Here is an 18,256-nt window from a genome sequence, read left to right as displayed (position 1 = left end):
ATATTGTATGCAGAACTAAAATGTAAACACAAAAATAAAGTAGATCCATAAAAAATCCTGGTATAATTAGAAGACACTATTGTGTTTTTAGTGGCTCTAAGTTTATTTTTAAGTAGATTACTTGCTGTTTTAAGGGGATACTAGTTTAAATTTTTTAGGAAGCATGGCTTGTATGTAATGTACTGGTGAAAAGTGGCTGTTGAACTCCCAGCCAAGATACATCAGTTTATGTCACAAGATGGAAGTCTTCTTTCAATACTGTCACATCTAGCTGTGCCTGTTTTCTCCTACTTCTTAAATGCCCATGATATTTTAGGAGGTAAGGGGATACCTTAAACAGTCTAAAGAGAAGAACAGTAAGTATGTGTCTCTGTAAACACAGGAATTTTGCCATTGAATTAAATGGAGTCAGGATTTCACACATAGAGTTTTAAGTAAAAAAGGTCAGAGATGAACTATTCATATTAACATGACTCATTTATTATGCTTCATGAGTGCAACTCAACTTTAACAGCACAAATATAAACACAAAGATGGTTAGGGGAAAAAGAAGACCAAATATTTCAATAAGATAGTAAATTAATATCTTTGTCATTTCATTTCCTCTGTTATCATTCCAAGTAACAAAAGTGATCCTACCAGAGTTATAATAAACAATAAAAATAGTTCTGAAGGGGGGGAAAAACAGTGTATTTGAAAAAATGATGACTAAGGAAGGTGTGTGAAACATGCTATTGAAACTAGTAAAACGAATTTGAAACTCCACATACCTACTGATATCACTCATTTTTAAATGGATATTTTTCTTGATTCTGTTGCAAGAAATATTTTGTGTTTTAGAGAATTAGGAACCTGATTGGTATGAGTTAGAAAATAAATACAGTAGTTAATAAAAAAACCTGGCACAATGACATCCTGTCAGATGACATTTGGAATCTGCTTTTTTATTATGCACTGTTTATTTCTGAAATACATTAAAACATAAAGAAGTACATTAAGATCTAGAATTGCAGAACAGGGAAATGGAAGCAGTTTGTTACACAAGATTCTTTTTATTGACATCTTTAGTTTGTTTTGATGTCTGTAATTAAATTGCTAATTATGTGTTTCTGTTGCAGTGGTCATGCTTTTATTACATAATTGCTGCAAGTTTTGCTCTCACCACTAACAATATTTGTTTAACCTTAGTGCTTGCTGGTTACATATTTCATAATGTAAAAGCTTAGAAAAAGAGTTATTGACTGCTATGATTAACTAAATCAAAGAAGTTCAAAGTTCTTCACCATAAATTAAATTCGTTTTGTGGCAAAGGCTCATAGATAATTGAAGGATGAAGCTATCACAGTCATTAAACAATAAATGTTATTACAACATAAGTTAAAGAAAATACCACAAAAAATCCAGGACAATGTGATATGCTTTTTTAAAGAGGAATAAAAAGTTTAGCTTAAGGTAATATGAAAGATACATGTAATAATTTGTGCCCTGATAATTTGTTTGTTTCTGTATTTGTTCTAAAAGCATTTGATTAGGTGATATCAATTCAGTCACCTTTCTTTTTTTTTTCTTCTTTTGAGCGTAGGCATATTTTTTGTCAGTATATTTCAATGTATTCATTAATTTTTCTCATTTGTTTATTTTATGCAAACCATAAGAGACATTTTTCTCAGTGAAGATTGCCTCTTTATTTTATTTTGAAATATTTGTATATTTATTTCATTAAATGAGATAATGCTTTTTCTTATTAACATAATTTCCAGTACATTAAACATATTTCTCCACAGACAGAAGAGAGGAATCAAATTAAATGACAGTTAAATCACTTGCAGCAATTTCAACTGTTAAAAGAAATAACTGTCTGTTTTCTTTGTGATCACGAGATGTGCTGTAAAGGGAAATGAAATACTAAAGAAAGGAGTGAAAACATAAAGAAATAATGACTGACTTATTGAAGTAATACCACTGAGAGAAGAAAAATTCACTGCAAATAAAAGGAAAAAAATAATATAGCGGTTTTGAAAGTTACCAAAATTCATTTCTTATTGATGAGATGAGTGCAAGTCTAATACTAAGTAAACTGCAGAGGAAAAAAAAATCAGTGCAATAAACTATGGATGATGAAGGAGAAATAAATATTTTGCATTTGAAGGGTCATTATTCTAAATGCCTTTAATTTTTAAATAATTTATATTTCATCATATTTAGGGGAAAAAGAAAAAAATGTTTCTTGGCAAACTAACCATTTACTTAAACTAATGTATTCCCTTAATTGGTTACTGTCCTGCAGTTGCCCAAGTGTCCTTGTCCCTGATGTGTTGTGTCATCCTGGGCAAGTTCAGGACTCCACTAAGGGGAAGAGTATCCTTTGGTTGTTCTTACTATGAGATGTTCCAGAATTAAGAGAATCAAGAAAAATATTTGTTCTTCATTGTGGTTTATTATTATTATTATTATTTTTATTAATAATAATTAATTAATTATTTTTTAGACTTTGAAACAACTGCTTTGAAGAGATCTTTCAAATTAATGGCTAAGATGCAAATTGTTAAGGTAATGTTAACAATTTTGATTTTCCCCTGTAAATAGGGTGACCAGATAGCAAGCATGAAAAATCAGGACAGGGGGTGGTGGGTAATAAGCCTTTATATAAGAAAAAGCCCTAAATATCAGAACTGTCACTATACAATCAGGACATTTGGTCACCCTACCAGTCAAGTGTGTGTGTATGCAGCTTGCACCTGCAAAACATTTCTTTTTTCACTTGAGTTTTATGGGCCTGATCTTTCAGTCCTGTGTAAAGGTCTCCAGGATTAGGCCTGCTTTTGCTAGTTTGTTTTTGACCTTTTTGATTACTTCATAGGGTGCTGCAATTTATATCCTTAATTCAAATCTCTCTGGTGAATGTCATCACATGTCAGATGCTGTGATTTATGCATTAAGGTGAGGAGAGGCAGGCTGCTATATGATGGGGGTATCTAGAGCACGAACCAAAGTTGGCTGGTCAGGGGAGGGCCCACATTCAGCTCACTACTATAGAAGGAAGTCATTCCAAGTTGATACTAAACCTCTGAATAATGCCTTTTTGCTTTTAAAATAATCAAGAAAAATATACTCACTGTGCTAAATTATTCCCTCACACTTAAAATGATGCAAGAGCACTGAAGTTAAGTGAAAATGTCAAGGTCCCTGACATTTCTGTTTAATTGTTTTCTGGGCCAGGAGGGCAGAGTATGCCTCCCTGCAGAGGAGACATTGTGTGTGGCCATCCAATTCCAATGGGGTCTTAAGATTGATGGGGGACAAACAACAGCTGCATGGTGGGGATAGTGCATCCACAGTAATTTGAACCCCAACGTGTTCCTGCATTAGCTTATGTTGAGAAATCCTTGTAGCATGATGAGTAGGGCTGGAAAAAGAGGGTTGGCTGTCATGGGGAACCTAGTTTGATGTGACACTTGGAGCTCAGGAATGCAAGCTGATGGCCAGGCTGCTAAGGGACAAATATGGGCCTCTCAGCATGCTTAAGAAAGATCTCTTAACCCACCCAAAAACAAAGAGATTATGTAATCCATTGTCTCAAGGAAGACCCCTGTGTATGTAAATTGGCATTTCTTGTGGGTTAGTCCGGGGGGGGGAGGTGCAAACTTTTTGGCTTGAGGGCCACATCGGGTTTCATAAATTGTATGGAGGGCCGGTTAGGGGAGGGGGTCGTGGCCTGGCCCTGACCTCCTATCTGCCCCCCACCCCACCCTGGGCCCCTGCCCCATCCAACCCCCCCTGTTCCCTGACGGCCCCCCTGGAACTCCTGCCCCATCCACAAACCCCCATTCCCTGTCCCCTGATCGCACCAGGACCCCCACCACCCCATCCAACTCCTCCTCTCATTCTTGATGGCCCCCCTGAGACCCCTGCTCCATCCAACCACCCCTTCTCCCTGTCCCCTGACTGCCCCTGGAACCCCTGCCCCTGACTCCCCTGACTGCCCCCTGCCTCCCCATCCAACTCCCTCCTTCCTGACTGCCCCTCTGGGACCCCTGCCCCCATTCAACCGCCGGTCCTCTCCCCGACCACCCTGACCCCTATCCACACCCCTGCCCGCCGGTCCTCTCCCCGACCGCCCTGACCCGAACTCCCCTGCCCTCTATCCAACGCCCCCTGCTCCCTGCCCTCTTACCACGCTGCCTGGAGCACCGGTGGCTGGCGGCGCAGCTGGCTGGAGCCGGGCCACACTGCTGCCCCCACCATGCAGCACAGAGACTGGGTCAGGCCGGGCTCTGCAGCTGCGCTGCCCCAGGAGCTCACAGCCCCGCCACCCAGAGCATTGCGCCGACGGCGGAGCGAGCAAGCTGAGGCTGTGGGCAAGGGAGAACAGCAGGGGAGGGGCCAGGGGCTAGCCTCCCAGGCCAGAAGCTTGGGGGCCGGGCAGGGCGGTCCCAGGGGCCGGATGTGGTCTGCAGGCCGTAGTTTGCCCACCTCTGGTTTAGTCAGACTACAGAACTCTGTCTAATGGAGCCTTGTATGAATATAGGGTAGCAGTGGAATTCAGTGACTTAGGAAACACCAGTGTACTTTGCGGGACACAGAAAACATAATTCAACAACTATACCTCTTTGTCCCCAAAATTAGCTTCATGCACTTCTCCTGGTCCCATTGACAATAATGGCAAAATTCCCACTGAGGAGGCTCAGATCCCAAACTGGCAGTCAGGGATCAACTGTCTTCATTCCCATAAACCTTCCATCATTTGTGCCGGTGGGTATGGATTAAGTGTTGTTCCATGTTCTGCAATAAGATCAGTAACTGTGCAAAAAAGCCTAGCAAAGTGGGAATAGCAGTTGTCAAAATAAGATTTTAAACAATATAATTCTGTCTAGCTAAGTACTTGTATGGTACCATTACCATAATATCTGAGCACCACACAGTCTTTAATGTGTTTCTCCTCACAATTCCCTTGTGACGCAGGGAAGTGCGATTATACAGATTAGCAACTGAGGCACCAAGCAACTAAGTGACTCACCCAAGGTCACGTAGGAAGTCTGTGACAGAGCTGAGAATTGAACTGAGGTCTCCTGACTTCCATGTTAGATCCTTAATCACGGGACCATCATTAATGATCATGTGGCATTTATCAGAACCCCAAGTACAAATTACAAAATATCTGAGGTTTTTAGCATTGCCTTTGATAATGAAACCGAGGTCGGTTGTAATTTAGTTATAATCTGACGACTCTTCAGTATTTATTTGAAATGAGTTTAGTAGGCTCAGTCCTGTTCCTGGGACAGAGAACCACCTTACAAAATCACAGCCATAGTTTGAATTGAGTTTACAGTCTCAGCAGATATGAAAGACGAAGACCCTGATGCAATACTCACTGAAATCAGTGCAAAGACTCCCATTGATTCCAGTGGCCCTGGATCACCCCTAAGTGGACACAGAGGCCTTATCACTTTAAAAAATGTCTTTTTCTATCTAGGTAGAAGCACATTGGCAGGGCTGCATACAGAAGTTGCATTGCTGCTTCCTCTGACTGAAGCACCTTTCACAAACACTCTCACAATTTAAAAATTCAGCAATAAAAATTTATAACAAATTGGGCAAAAATCAGTTAAAAATGAAACACACACATTAAATTTAAATTGTTCTTTGTGTTCACGTGCTCTTTTTTCAATTGTTTGCCAGAAGGTCTCATCCCCATTTATTTGTTCTGAGTGTTTTTAAACAAAATTGATTTCAGTATCCCACAATCTCTGTAGACGACTATTTTTTTATTATAGCTTCCTTATTTTATTCCCCAGTATAGTCAAGATCTCCTGGGTTGCAGGAAGTTTAGGGACTGATCCTGTAATTTTTACTTGGGCAAGTAATCTTCAAGCCTTTGTCTTCAGTACAGGCTAATTGCATGGGTAAGGAGTAAAACTTGCAGGATTGTATACTTAGGCCTCAATTCTGCAAAAGAGTTATGCACATATTTAACTTTATGCATATGGGTAATCCCATTGAAGTCAATGAGACTATATCTGTGTGTGTATTAGCATGTTTGACATCTGAGACTGGAAGAGAAGTTTTACACATCAGCATACACAAGGGCTATGTTAACTGATTTTAAACAAAATAGGCAATTGGAAAAATGACAGTTTCAGGACTTAGGAGACTCATTTTGCATATTCTTGTGGAATAGCAAGATGCTGAAAAATCTTTGACCAAGAGGGTATGAGGCTGAAAAGGTCTCTCTCTGGACAGGATCCAGTTTTTGGAGAGTATTTTAAAAATTCATTTTAAGCTTGAAATATATCAGGATTGGTATTTAATGTCATAATTATTTCCCATTCTGCTTTAAATATTTTTCAGAATTTTTGATCCCCACATGAGTTGTCTATTTCATGGTTCAGAGAAACTGGCTTATAGAAGACAAAGGCTGAAACAAAAATCCCAGATCTGAATACCCCCAAACTCTGGGATGTTCAAAATCTAGATTGGGGCATTACCACGTGTTGATCGTCCTATGTCTCAGTACTGTTTCTAGTGCCCTTCTGACTCAACGGTATTCCTGAGATCAAAAATCATCCTTTAATCCATGTCTGATGATTGGAAAAGTGTTATCACCTTTCTATGGAGAAAGATAATAAACATGGTTCTTGGTGGAAAGATGCTACTATTGTTTCCTTATCCATTATAATCATGGCTATAGGAAATGTTTTTTGTTTTTAATAGCTGCATCATGTTCTGACTTTAATTCATGTGTAATGCTAACAGACCCCAGTTGTCAGTGGACAGGATCAAAACGTGGGACCTCTGGAGCTAAATGCATGAACTATATGGCTGTTAGCTAAGGCTGTAGAACAGACGCATTAATTTCTCTCTAAGTAGTCTCGGTGCCACTAGATGGGTCAGAACACCAAACCCAGAAGGTGTGTGGGTTACATATACATTTCAGATTGTCTGTTGTAGCTCCCAAGAAGTCAGAGTGACTAAATAGGACCAGTTAAACTCCTTTAGACCTGAAAGAAGATGAGTCTGGTTTCATCACTGAGGTTCAAGGGTTGGCTGGCCTGGCATCCTTCCATACAGAAGGACTCTATCTCTGTCCTTTCCCAGCCCTCCTTTCTCAAACCAAGCTTTAGGGGTATGTCTACAGAGGGATAAATGACCCTTGGCTGGCCTCGGTCAGCTGACTCGGGCTGTGGGCCAAAAAATAGCAGTGTGTCTGGAGCTTCCACCCTTGTAGGGTCCCAGAGCTCTGGTTCCAGCCTAAACCTGAGCATCTACACAGTGATTTTTCAGCCCTGGAGCCCGAGCCCTGTGAGCCTGAGTCAGGTGACCTGGGTCAGACACAGGTTTTTTATCCCTGTGTAGGCATAGCCTAGGAATCTTTGGGGGAAAGGGAAGTGGCTTCATCTCACCCATCTCCTTTTCAGATCTTTTGGGGCTAGCTGCATGGTCAGTTCCCCTGATGTTTTTAAAATATTTTATTTTGGGGGGGCTAGTGTGATTCCTCCTCCCCCCCCCCCGTGCTCTCCTTGACCCAAGGACACAATCCTTCTCTGACCTCAAAGGAGATAAGTTCCCTTCTTGGCTGTCAGTGTCGCCCAAATTAATTTAAACCAATAAACAGGAAGCTGGACTTATTTCTGTGTTCAGCGACCTGTGGAGAAGGGAGGATCCTGAGTCATGCCAAGATGGCCTAAATGCTTTGAGCTGCTTGCCAGCCTCTCACTGAAGTTAATTCTTGCACAGAAATCTGGAGCTAGATGGAACACGACTGGCTTCAGTGCAAAAAATTTTAAGAGCCCTATCACAGTCAGTACTTTCTGATGCTGTAGTCTGCCATCTCTTCTGTGTAGACTTGTTTGGGTTCACAGTTTGCTACAGGAATTAAGTGAATATTTGCACAAATCTGACACAAAGAACACAAAGGGCAAGCTCTGAAAACTTTTTTGTTTTATAAACATTTTTCACAGGAAAAATAATTTCCCATCCAGCTGTACTTATTACATCTATAGAACTATTTTTTTCTTCAAAGTCTTTGGCAAATTTTAATTAATGGATGCCCTGTTGGGTATGCAAGTACTGAAGAGTAAACTGAAGCAGAAAGGTTATGTTACTTATCCAAGAGCACAGAGAAAGTTAGAATTTGGAATAGGACTTCGGAATCCTAGGCTCACAAATTTATACTCACATCACTAGATCACACCCCTGTTTATGTGCCGGAATATTTTCTTATTAAATTTTTGGCAGTTGGTAGCATTTTGGCTGCTTGACAGACCTTTTTCACAGATTTCTAGACCAGGCTGTTAGCAAGAAAAAGTGATAGTGTTTCTCTTGCATCTATTCTACTGTAAGTATTAAAAAACAACAACAAAAACCCAACCAACCAACCAACCAACATTAAAACAAAACAGTGAGTGAAATTTCCATGTTGAAAAAAGTTGCAGAAATCTGCTAGATTTACTGGTGTTACTATCAGGAGTGCAAAGATTGTGTTTTGGGGTGGTGGCCATGGGTGCTGGGGGAGGTGGCCTGGGACTCCCACTGGTACTGGGGGCTAGGACAGCTGGGCCACAGTGTGCAGCCCGTGCTGGTACTGGGGAAGGCGGGGGGAGGGTTGGCATGGCTGGCAGGGGCTTCTTACCTGGCTTCGTGTCCCTGAAGCTCCTAGGGAGCAGAGGCAGGGGCCAGGGCAGGAGCGGTAGCTGCTGCAGCTCCCATTGGCCGGGAACCACAGCCAATGGGAGCTGTGGTGGCGGGGCCTGTGAGCACAGGCATCATGCAGCACAGAGACCCCCCCCCTGCCCCTCCACCGCCTAGGAGCTGCAGGGGGGCCATGCCAGTGGGAGCCAGGGAGCCCCCCACCCCAACGTAAGTGCCCTCTTGCACTCCCCAACCCTCTTCCCCTAGCTGGGAGCCCCCTCCCACACACCCAAACTGTTGTTGCTGGCCCAGGGGCTGCCTGGCTCGGGCAGCCCCTGAGCCAGCCCCAGCCACTGCAGAAGTTGCGGAGGTCATGGAAAGTCACGGAATCTGTGATCTCCATGACAGACTCATAGCCTTATGCATAAACAAACTAAACCAAAAACAACAATGGTGTTAAAAGGCAGCCTGTGGGTGTTGTAGAAAAGGGAGTGAAATAAATTCAGGCTGAAAATAGAGCAGTGTCCTTGATTTTTTTTGTCTTCAGCAAGGGTTTAACCTCATCCCTTTGTTCCATTGGCAGCCCGTGTGTTAATGCAGCATTCCTTCCAAAAATTTCTATATGCCATTTTGGGCTGGGTTTCCTCTGTTAATTTTTTTAGTATTGCAAAACATTACAGTATACTGCTCTTCACATTTGTTCAAATGACCACTGCATCGTTTTCTACCATGGCATGCTTGTGTGTTTGTGTTTTCCATAGTTTATAGAATAGCACATGCTCAACTTCTTTTGGCTTCACCCTCACTTTTTTTTCAATGTCTATCACTTCACAATGACTTTATGCTGGCAAGTTGTACAGATGAGGTCCAACCTTCCAGATTGCCTGGGAAAAGACTGCAGGGTATAGCCTATCTGGGTCAGTGCACAAGGAAAATCAAATGCACAAGTTGTGTGGGTCTTATTAGTTTGGCTATTTAGATTCAGATACCCTGCAATGTCATCTACACAGGCAAACCACTGCACCCATGTAGCACTCTAGTGAAGTCGGTGGAGCTCCCCAAGGTTGAGGGAGGATACCTGCATGGATGTCATTGCATGATCAAGGCCCTATGGTAAAGTTTCTTGTATACATATCCTCAAACCATGTACTACCAAAACCTCCAGCTACCCGATTGTTACTTTATTACGACTCATCAACTTTAATTTATTTATTAATTAAATGCAGAGAGGCTATTTTTAGTGTTCAGTTTAGTCCAGAGCTGGTTCTCTCCATTAATTTCCTTCTAAAGACTCATTTGTTCCATTACATCTATAAGAAATGAGTTGTCAAAATCATTCCCCCCCTTATTTGTATTTTGTATGCGTGTTAAAACAGTTGAATCAAAACTGCTGTACCATAAGGAACGCATGCCTTTAGGGAGTAAGCAAATATTCTTATTGGTGTAACCCCTCTCTTTCCTCCTATTATTTGGTTGCCCCCACTCACTGCACATGTCCAATTAAACTATAATTTGGGTCCTGGTACCTAGCAAACCTCTGATTGCTGTCCAACAATAGCAGATTTAGTTAATTTAAAACTACAAAAATGCAACATGTTAATTTTCTTACATGTACAACGTTGCATTTTTTTTCCTCAGCTCACTCAAACTCACCAGTCACTGAGTACAGTTTGCATTATTATATTCTGGAACTTAACAATACATTTGGGATAAATCCATTTCTCTTGCTTCCTCTGTGTTTTTCATCTGTTCAGAGTAGCTGTGGACAGTATGACCCACTAGTAGAAAAACCTGTTGGAGAGAAAATATTTGTTTTCTTAAATTTCTTTGATGAGATAAGTACTTTCAGAAATACCTACTGCGATATGAAGTAAAGCAATCCTTCAGTAATTAGGATTCATTTGCAACTGGAGCATTTTATTAATTACACATTGTAATCACATGGATAGTCACAAAACCAGTCGCGCAAGTCTGTATTTAGAGATTTGTAGACAGAAGACTTAACGTAAACATAGAAATGTTAAACCTACTCATCTGTAACCCTGCAAAGAAGATAACAAGAAGGATTCTGTTCTCTGTGTGATTTGTGAACAATGCTAAGTAAATATTCATCATTAATATATAATAACTGTTGCTTTTGGCAGTTCACTTTTCATTTAATTTGATAATGTGTCCAGTAAATGAAGTGGTACAGGCTACAGTGTTTTACCAACACAATTGCATATTTTCAATCATTGTTAAATGAAGGCAGCTCAAGGCAAAGCTTTAACCCCCACTAGTTTTTGTATGTGATAAAAAGAGAAGGCGCTATCAATCTTTATTGTCTGTCTCGCTTACTGTAATTGCATTCAATAGTCCACTGATTCTGTTGTCTGTGCTAATGTCAGGAACAGTGAAGAGCCAGATGCTCAGACTTGATCATATGCATCCAGTGGCCACTTTGATAAGTTGGCAGAAGTCTCTGGGTTTGATGATAAATTGTTAACGCTATAGATTATGAACAGCTGAACTCTGGAAGTGTATATGGAGGAAACTTCTTACCTTTTTTTAAATCTGGCATCATAATGCTAGCTAAAGGGCATGTCATGTATTATTCAAATGCTCTTGCACTGGAAATGTGCCAGTGACTCATTGTATCCCCCTGAATAGTAAAACAAAACAAAACAAAAGCCAGAGTGATTTGAACATGACATTAATGGTTCTAGGACTGTGAAAAGTATTTCAAAATACTGTTTAATAGTTCTGATTATCTGATTCGAGAAGGAGAAAGCTTTTCAGTTGTGGTATTCACCCTTGAATCCATATTCAAATTTAGGATGTTTTATAAAAACAAAACAGGTTGCTGTAGTGAAAACTGAGCTGTGATAAACTTGGGGAAAAGTATAAACGAGACATATTAGGACTCAGCTTTGTGGAGTGATTGTTGGGTCACTACTTGTTGACAGTATTTCTACTTAATCAAGCTCCTTAATATACTCTGGGGTGTGCACTGATTAACTGAGACATACTAGAGGAGTTGCTGAGGTATTACCAACTGGACATGGCTATTAGAAAAGACCCAAAAGTCCCTTTAAGGCCTGGTCTACACCCAGTTTTTGTACTGGTTTAACTGTTTCAGTTAGGGCTGGTCTACACTGGGGGGGAGGAGGATCGATCTAAGATACGCAACTTCAGCTACGAGAATAGCATAGCTGTAGTCGATGTATCTTAGATCGATTTACTTCACATCCTCATGGCGCGGGATTGATGGCCGCGGCTCCCCCGTTGACTCCGATTCCGCCTCTCACTCTGGTGGAGTTCCGTAGTCGACGGGGAGCACGTTCGGGGATCGATTTATGGCGTCTAGACGAGACACGATAAAGCGATCCCCGATAGATTGATTACTACCCGCCGATCCGGCAGGTAGTGAAGATGTACCCTGAGTGCTGTGATTTTTCTACCAAAGTAGTGTAATCAGTATAATCCTTACTGTGGATGTAGTTGTATCGGTATAAAGATGTCTCATACCAGAAGAACTTACTCTCCTTTCTTAGGGGAATAGCTATACACTGCAGTATAAGGGACCTTTATACCAATATAACTACATCCACATTAGGAGGGTTGTGCTGCTTTATCTATACAGCTATCTGTAAAGTGGTAAAATGTGTGTGTATAGACAAGGTCTTAGACACCAGGGCCAGCTCCAGGGTTTTGGCTGCCCCAAGCAGCCAAACAAAAACAAAAACAAAAACAAAAAACAAACAAAAGCCGTGATCGCGATCTGCGGCGGCAATTCGGCGGGAGGTCCTTCGCTCTGAGCAGGAGTGAGGGACTGTCAGCTGAATTGCCGCCGAACAGCTGGACGTGCCGCCTCTCTCCGGAGGGGCCACCCCAAGCACCTGCTTGGTAAGCTGGTGCCTGGAACCGGCCCTGTTAGACACTGTAGGCTAAATCTCTTGCTGACAACTGTTTTAGTACCAAGAAGTTGGAAATGGATACTGACAACATGGTTCATGTATCTTCAATTCATGGGGATGTAGGGGTACAAGGGTTTCTCTTGACTAGAGATAATGACTTGCATTTTTTAAAGTTAGGTGCCTAAATTTAGGTACCCAAATCCCTATTTAGACACTTAAATTAAAGTAGTCAGAATTTCAGAAGTGCTGAGCTCTTGAAGCTCCAATTGACTTCAATAGTAGTCATTCATTCCCAGCATCTCTGAATAGCAGGTTGTTTTTGAATAGGGGTTTAAATAGGTATTTGGATTCCTAACGTTAGCCATTCAGGTTTGAATATATGTGCTCTCTTTCCCAGTGGTTTTCAAGCCTGGGTATGTGTACCCCTGGGGGTACACAGATGTCTTCCAGAGGGTACATGATCTCATCTAGATATTTGCCTAATTTTGCAACAGGCTACAGAAAAAGGCCTAGCAAAGTCAGTACAAACTAAAATTTCATACAGACAATGACTTGTTTATACTGCTCTATATATTATACACTGAAATGTAAATACAATATTTATATTTAAATTGATTTATTTTATAATTATATGGTAAAATGAGAAAGTAAGCCATTTTTCAGTAATAGTGTACTGTGACACTTCTGTATTTTTATGCCTGATTTTGTAAGCAACTAGTTTTTAAGTGAGGTGTAACTTGGGGGTATGCAAGACAAATCAGATTCCTGAAAGCGGTACAGTAGTCGGGAAAGTTTGAGAGCCACTGATCTATCCTGCTATGCTAAATTCCAGTAAATAGATAAGTATGCCCAACTGGACACATGGAAGTGTCTTACAATAGGAAAGAGTCCAAAACAGGGTGGATCATGTCCATCCGCTGCCCTGCATTTGTGTGTATGTGTGTATGTTCATGTGTTTACATATATATGCAAACATTGCATTTCTTAAATTGTTTCTATTTCACCGAATAACATTTTAGTGTATTTGCAGATTTACAGTGAAATGAATATTGTTTAATGTTGTTATTTGCAATCTTCTGCTTGATATATTTATATTGAAAAGTCATTAGCTAACTGAGTTCAGAAAATGAAAATTGGTTTGTTGAATTCATATTACCTACTGTTGCTTTATTTTCCCCCTGTATTTTGTTCAAATTAATCAATTAAAGTGCACAGATGTTCAATTAAACCTATAAAAATTTTCCATAGCTACAGCTGTTTTGAAGCCGCATTGTTGGAAATTTAACATATCTAGTAATGATTCCCTCTCAGAAGAAATTAAATTAATGAATCTTTGCTAGATTATTTTCCATTGATAAATTAAAAGAAATTAGGAGTAAACTATAAGGAGACTTATACTGCTGCTACAGTTGTTAATTAGAATGATAGACTAGCACAGGAGAAAAAGGACAGAAAAATGGCAAATGCGTTTTTTATTTTGCTATATTGGCCTACTTCGGTAGCATGTACCCTAGGCAAAATGTGGTGGTTAGCTGAAAATTATTAATTCTACTCTTGCAATTGATGGACAGGTAACATTCAGTAGTTGCCATTAAAAAATCAGCATCTACTAACATTTACCACATTAAGACCTTCCTCAATGCTTCTCTATATTAAGAATGAGAAATAGCAGTAATATCTCATGATTGGGGTATGGAAATGATTAGGGGTATGGAACGGCTTTCGTATGAGGAGAGATTTATAAGACTGGGACTTTTCAGCTTGAAAAAGAGATGGCAAAGGGGAGATATGATTGAGGTCTATAAAATCATGACTGCTGTGGAGAAAGTAGATAAGGAAGTGTTGTTTACTACTTCTCATAACACAAGAACTAGGGGTCACCAAATGAAATTAATAGGCAGCAGGTTTAAAACAAATAAAAGGAAGTATTTCTTCACACAACACAGTTAATCTGTGGAACTCCTTGCTAGAGGATGTTGTGAAGGCCAAGACCATAACAGGATTCAAAAAAGAACTAGATAAATTCATGGAGGATATCTCACAATGGCTCATCAATGGCTCATCAATGGCTATTAGCCAGGATGGGCAGGAATGGTGTCCCTAGCCTCTGTTTGCCAGAAGCTGGGAATGAGCGACGGGGATGGATCACTTTATGATTACCTATTCTGCTCATTCCCTCTGGGGCACCTGGCACTAGCCACTGTCGAAAGACAGGATAATGGGCTAGATGGAGCTTTGCTCTGACCCAGTAGGGCCATTCTTATGTTCTCATATAAACTGTATGGTAATTCTTGGTAAACACTGGCTTTTTAGTTTTGGCCACTGTATTCTGACATTATATATAAAGAAACAGAAAGACATGATTACTTAGGTCTGATGTAACCTCTGTTGTCACAACTGCATGGAGAAGATACTTTTTGACAGGTTTGATTATGCTACTTGTGAGAAATCCTGACTGATGAAGATAAGTTATATTTGCCAACCCGAAACATTTTCTATTGTGTTTACATGATAGTTTGTTCTGTTGTTGTTGTTTTTCTCAACCAGTTTCTAAGCAAATGTTATTGTTCTGTGTGGTTTCCAGATGTCAGCTTGATTGCTATTTAATGAGGGAGGCAAAATATGGACGTGTAGTTCAAAATATGTATTTCATTGGTTAAAATATTTTTCTGGTGAGTCAACTCACTTATTTCTGTTGGGCTGATTTCATGGGTGAAATCATGGCCCCACTGAAGTCAATGGAAAACCTCCTATTTACTTTAATGGATTAAGGATTTAACCCCAGAGGCATTTTTATTATAGAGGCCTGCACCTAGCACCCCATTGTGCTAGACACTATACCAAACACAGAATAAATATGCCCCAGAGAGTTTACAAGCATGGCCATCACTTGTCATATTTGCAGCACACAAGTAAAAAACCTGTAAGTGTCATCTTATGATGAGTGAAATGATTAACGAGGTATGTGGTTTAGTGAGAACCAAATTAGACTTTGTCAGTGTTGCTCATGTGTGGCCACATCCTCAGCCAATGTCAGTGGGGATAGTTCCATTTGAAGTTGATATAGCTATGTAGATTTACATGAGCTGAGGATCTATTTGGCCTGCTGGAATGTAGGAGTTAAAGAAGAAGACTTTTTAAAATTAAATTAAGATTATTTATTTCTTCAAGTATTATGTGGCATTTTCTGCTGCCTAGTGATTATTGAGCGCTCCTACACTGGACAAGAAGAGATATCCCTCCCTCAGAGAATGAGAGAGAACATGTTTAAGGGTGGAAGGAGAGAGGCCCATTTGACAACATCTTATGCCCTGATTCAACAAGGCACATAAGCACATTCTTGACTTTAAGCATGTGAGCAGTCTTACTGAGGTCAGTAAGACTATTTATGTGCTTAGCTGAATTGGTGCCCTGAAAAGGAGGTGAGATAGAATGCTGCAAATGGGAATGGGCCACATGTCTGCTCCCTGAAAGGGTAGCTAAGCTGAACTTTTAGAACAGATAAGTAATTATTTTGCTTAGTACACTGAAAAAATGAACATTAATAAATATTGAAAAAGTGGAAAGAAGGGAGACATTTACGAGAAATTTTGTATGTGATTCTCACTTTGTGGGCTATTACAAAAATAATGGCTATCACACAATCCAGTCTGAGTTAGCAGGAGACCACCTAATAGTTTTTAAACTATTGATTTCTGATGATAATGCTTAGCATTTATAAAAAAAAATTTTCATGTTCAATGCATTTTCCAAACATTAGCTGATTAATCCTCCCTAGAGTTCTATTCTGGTAAATGTATACTATTCCCATTTAACAGATTAGGAATCTAGCTAGTCGAGTGACTTTGCCCAAGGTATTGGCTATGTTGGAAAACTATTTCATGAATTTTTCAATCTGTCTTAATCAGTTTGTTTTGGACTTAAGATACAAGGGTTTAATACATATGCATATGTGTGTATGCATAGACATCCAAGAACACATTTTCCATGGAACAAAATATTCAGTGTCATGTGTTTAGGTGTTTGGTAGAGCCATAGAGCTAAACAGCGTATTTGAACTAAGATCTCATGTGCTTATGTTCAGATGTGAGTGTTAAACTAAAAATAAAGGTTTGAAAGTGGCTTGAGGTCCTTGAGCAGGGATTCCAAAATAGTGACCATCCAATCCCTGCCTCACATTCTTCTCCTTCTGCAAGAACCATCAAATAGGCTAATCAGGAGAATTAAACACAAGGGTATTTTGTTGAAGAGAAAAACTCATTTGACCACAGGTAGCATAACCTAAATTCTCTATGCCCTCCAGAGACCTGATCAGAGGTTCTGACAGACGCCATCTTGGAGGAACTATTAAGCTCAATAGATGGGATTTTACAGCTCTCACAGGACCCTGCAAAATGCTGCAGTTGGCCCTGAGGGAATGCCTTACTGCTCAAGTAGCTAAACTCTGTGCAGAAATAGAGTGCAGCACTTTTATGTGAATACCTGATAAAAAAATTAAATTTACAGTATAGTAAAAGGAAAATACAACATAAAATTGATCCGGCACATTGTCTGTGTTCCCAGCTAAGTACAATAGAGCCAAATTAAAGAAATAATAATTGCTGAAGAAACAGAGTACATTTAAGAACAAACCCCAAAAGACAGGTTTCCTTTCCATTTCTGGTAGAACTACGGCAATTCACAGTTTACTGATTTAACCATCCCAGTTTTTGCACACACAAAAGAATGGTCTCTCCCCACTCTGCAGTTAAGATTGCAAGTGGGAATTATCCTTAGATTTTTAAAAGTTATATGTTTTCACTTACTCACTAATTGCACTCTCTGCAGTTGGTCTCCTAGACATTAGTTTGAATTTGTGACATTCTACTGTAATATATGATTTTCTGAAAGTTCCACCAGACCACTACATAACGTATAGGACCTGGGTTTTGGCTGGGCCTCAAACCATCATTTATTCTTGAAAATGAAATTTGATGTGTGCAAAAATTGCCCTAATGGTTTTGCAGCTGCAGTGAATTGTGGGTAAATATTTTTACTGTGCATGCTAATTGTAAAATAGAATTCTACATTGAGGGCTTCATTCTCCAGTGCCTTGCCGCCTGTGTTGTCATTTACAACTGTGTAAAGTGAATGCATAGTGGGATTGTGATGGGATGTACCAAGCTCTTTGAGACCCCCTGGTGGAGGCCTCGTGGTCCAACCACACTCCACCCCAGGAAAGGAGGAGTAAAGGTGGGTCTTCCAGGCCTGCCTAGAAAAGCTGCAAGGAAGCAGCCAATCTGAGTGAAGCAGGCTCAGATAAAAGGAGCTACAAGGCCTGAGCAGGTCAGTTGCTGGCTGGGACCAGAAGGGTGAGGAAGACTGGAAGGCTGTGAGACTCTCCAGGCAAGGAGGCCTGGGAGAGACCTTGCTCAAGCAGGGAACAGACAGAGACTATCAGCCCAGAGGTGAAGGTGAAGAGGAAGGGGCTATGTGGGAAGTGGCCCAGAGAACAGCAGCTGCAACATAGTTAAAGGAAGCAGCATGGGGCTTTTATTTGTAGGGTCCCTTGGTTGGGACATGGATTAGTGGACAGGCCTGAGTCCCCCCACCAGCCACTGGCAGTGTGGTCAAAGCACTGAGAAGGGGACAGGTGTTGTTTAGAAGCCCAAGAAAGGGGCTAAAATTTCAAGGGCTCAAGGATGGGTCTGAAGACCCCACAGAGGGCCAACCATTTGTGGAACTTTGTTATA

General features: G+C 40.5%; 2 long non-coding RNA genes across 2 annotated transcripts in view; both read left to right on the top strand.

The window, feature by feature from the left end:
* LOC117874307 overlaps nucleotides 1-18,256 on the top strand; it is a 440,105-nt gene that overhangs the window by 219,459 nt on the left and 202,390 nt on the right. The gene's annotated exons all lie outside the window — the stretch shown is intronic.
* LOC117874308 lies at nucleotides 2,898-6,625 on the top strand. Its single transcript, XR_004644942.1, has 3 exons — nucleotides 2,898-2,940; nucleotides 4,627-4,752; nucleotides 6,349-6,625. It is a non-coding gene; the product is annotated as an uncharacterized LOC117874308 (long non-coding RNA).

Source organism: Trachemys scripta, chromosome 3 (genome assembly GCF_013100865.1).
Source record: "Trachemys scripta elegans isolate TJP31775 chromosome 3, CAS_Tse_1.0, whole genome shotgun sequence".
Classification (NCBI taxonomy): Eukaryota; Metazoa; Chordata; order Testudines; family Emydidae; genus Trachemys; species Trachemys scripta.
This window is presented reverse-complemented; position numbering and strand designations above follow the sequence as displayed.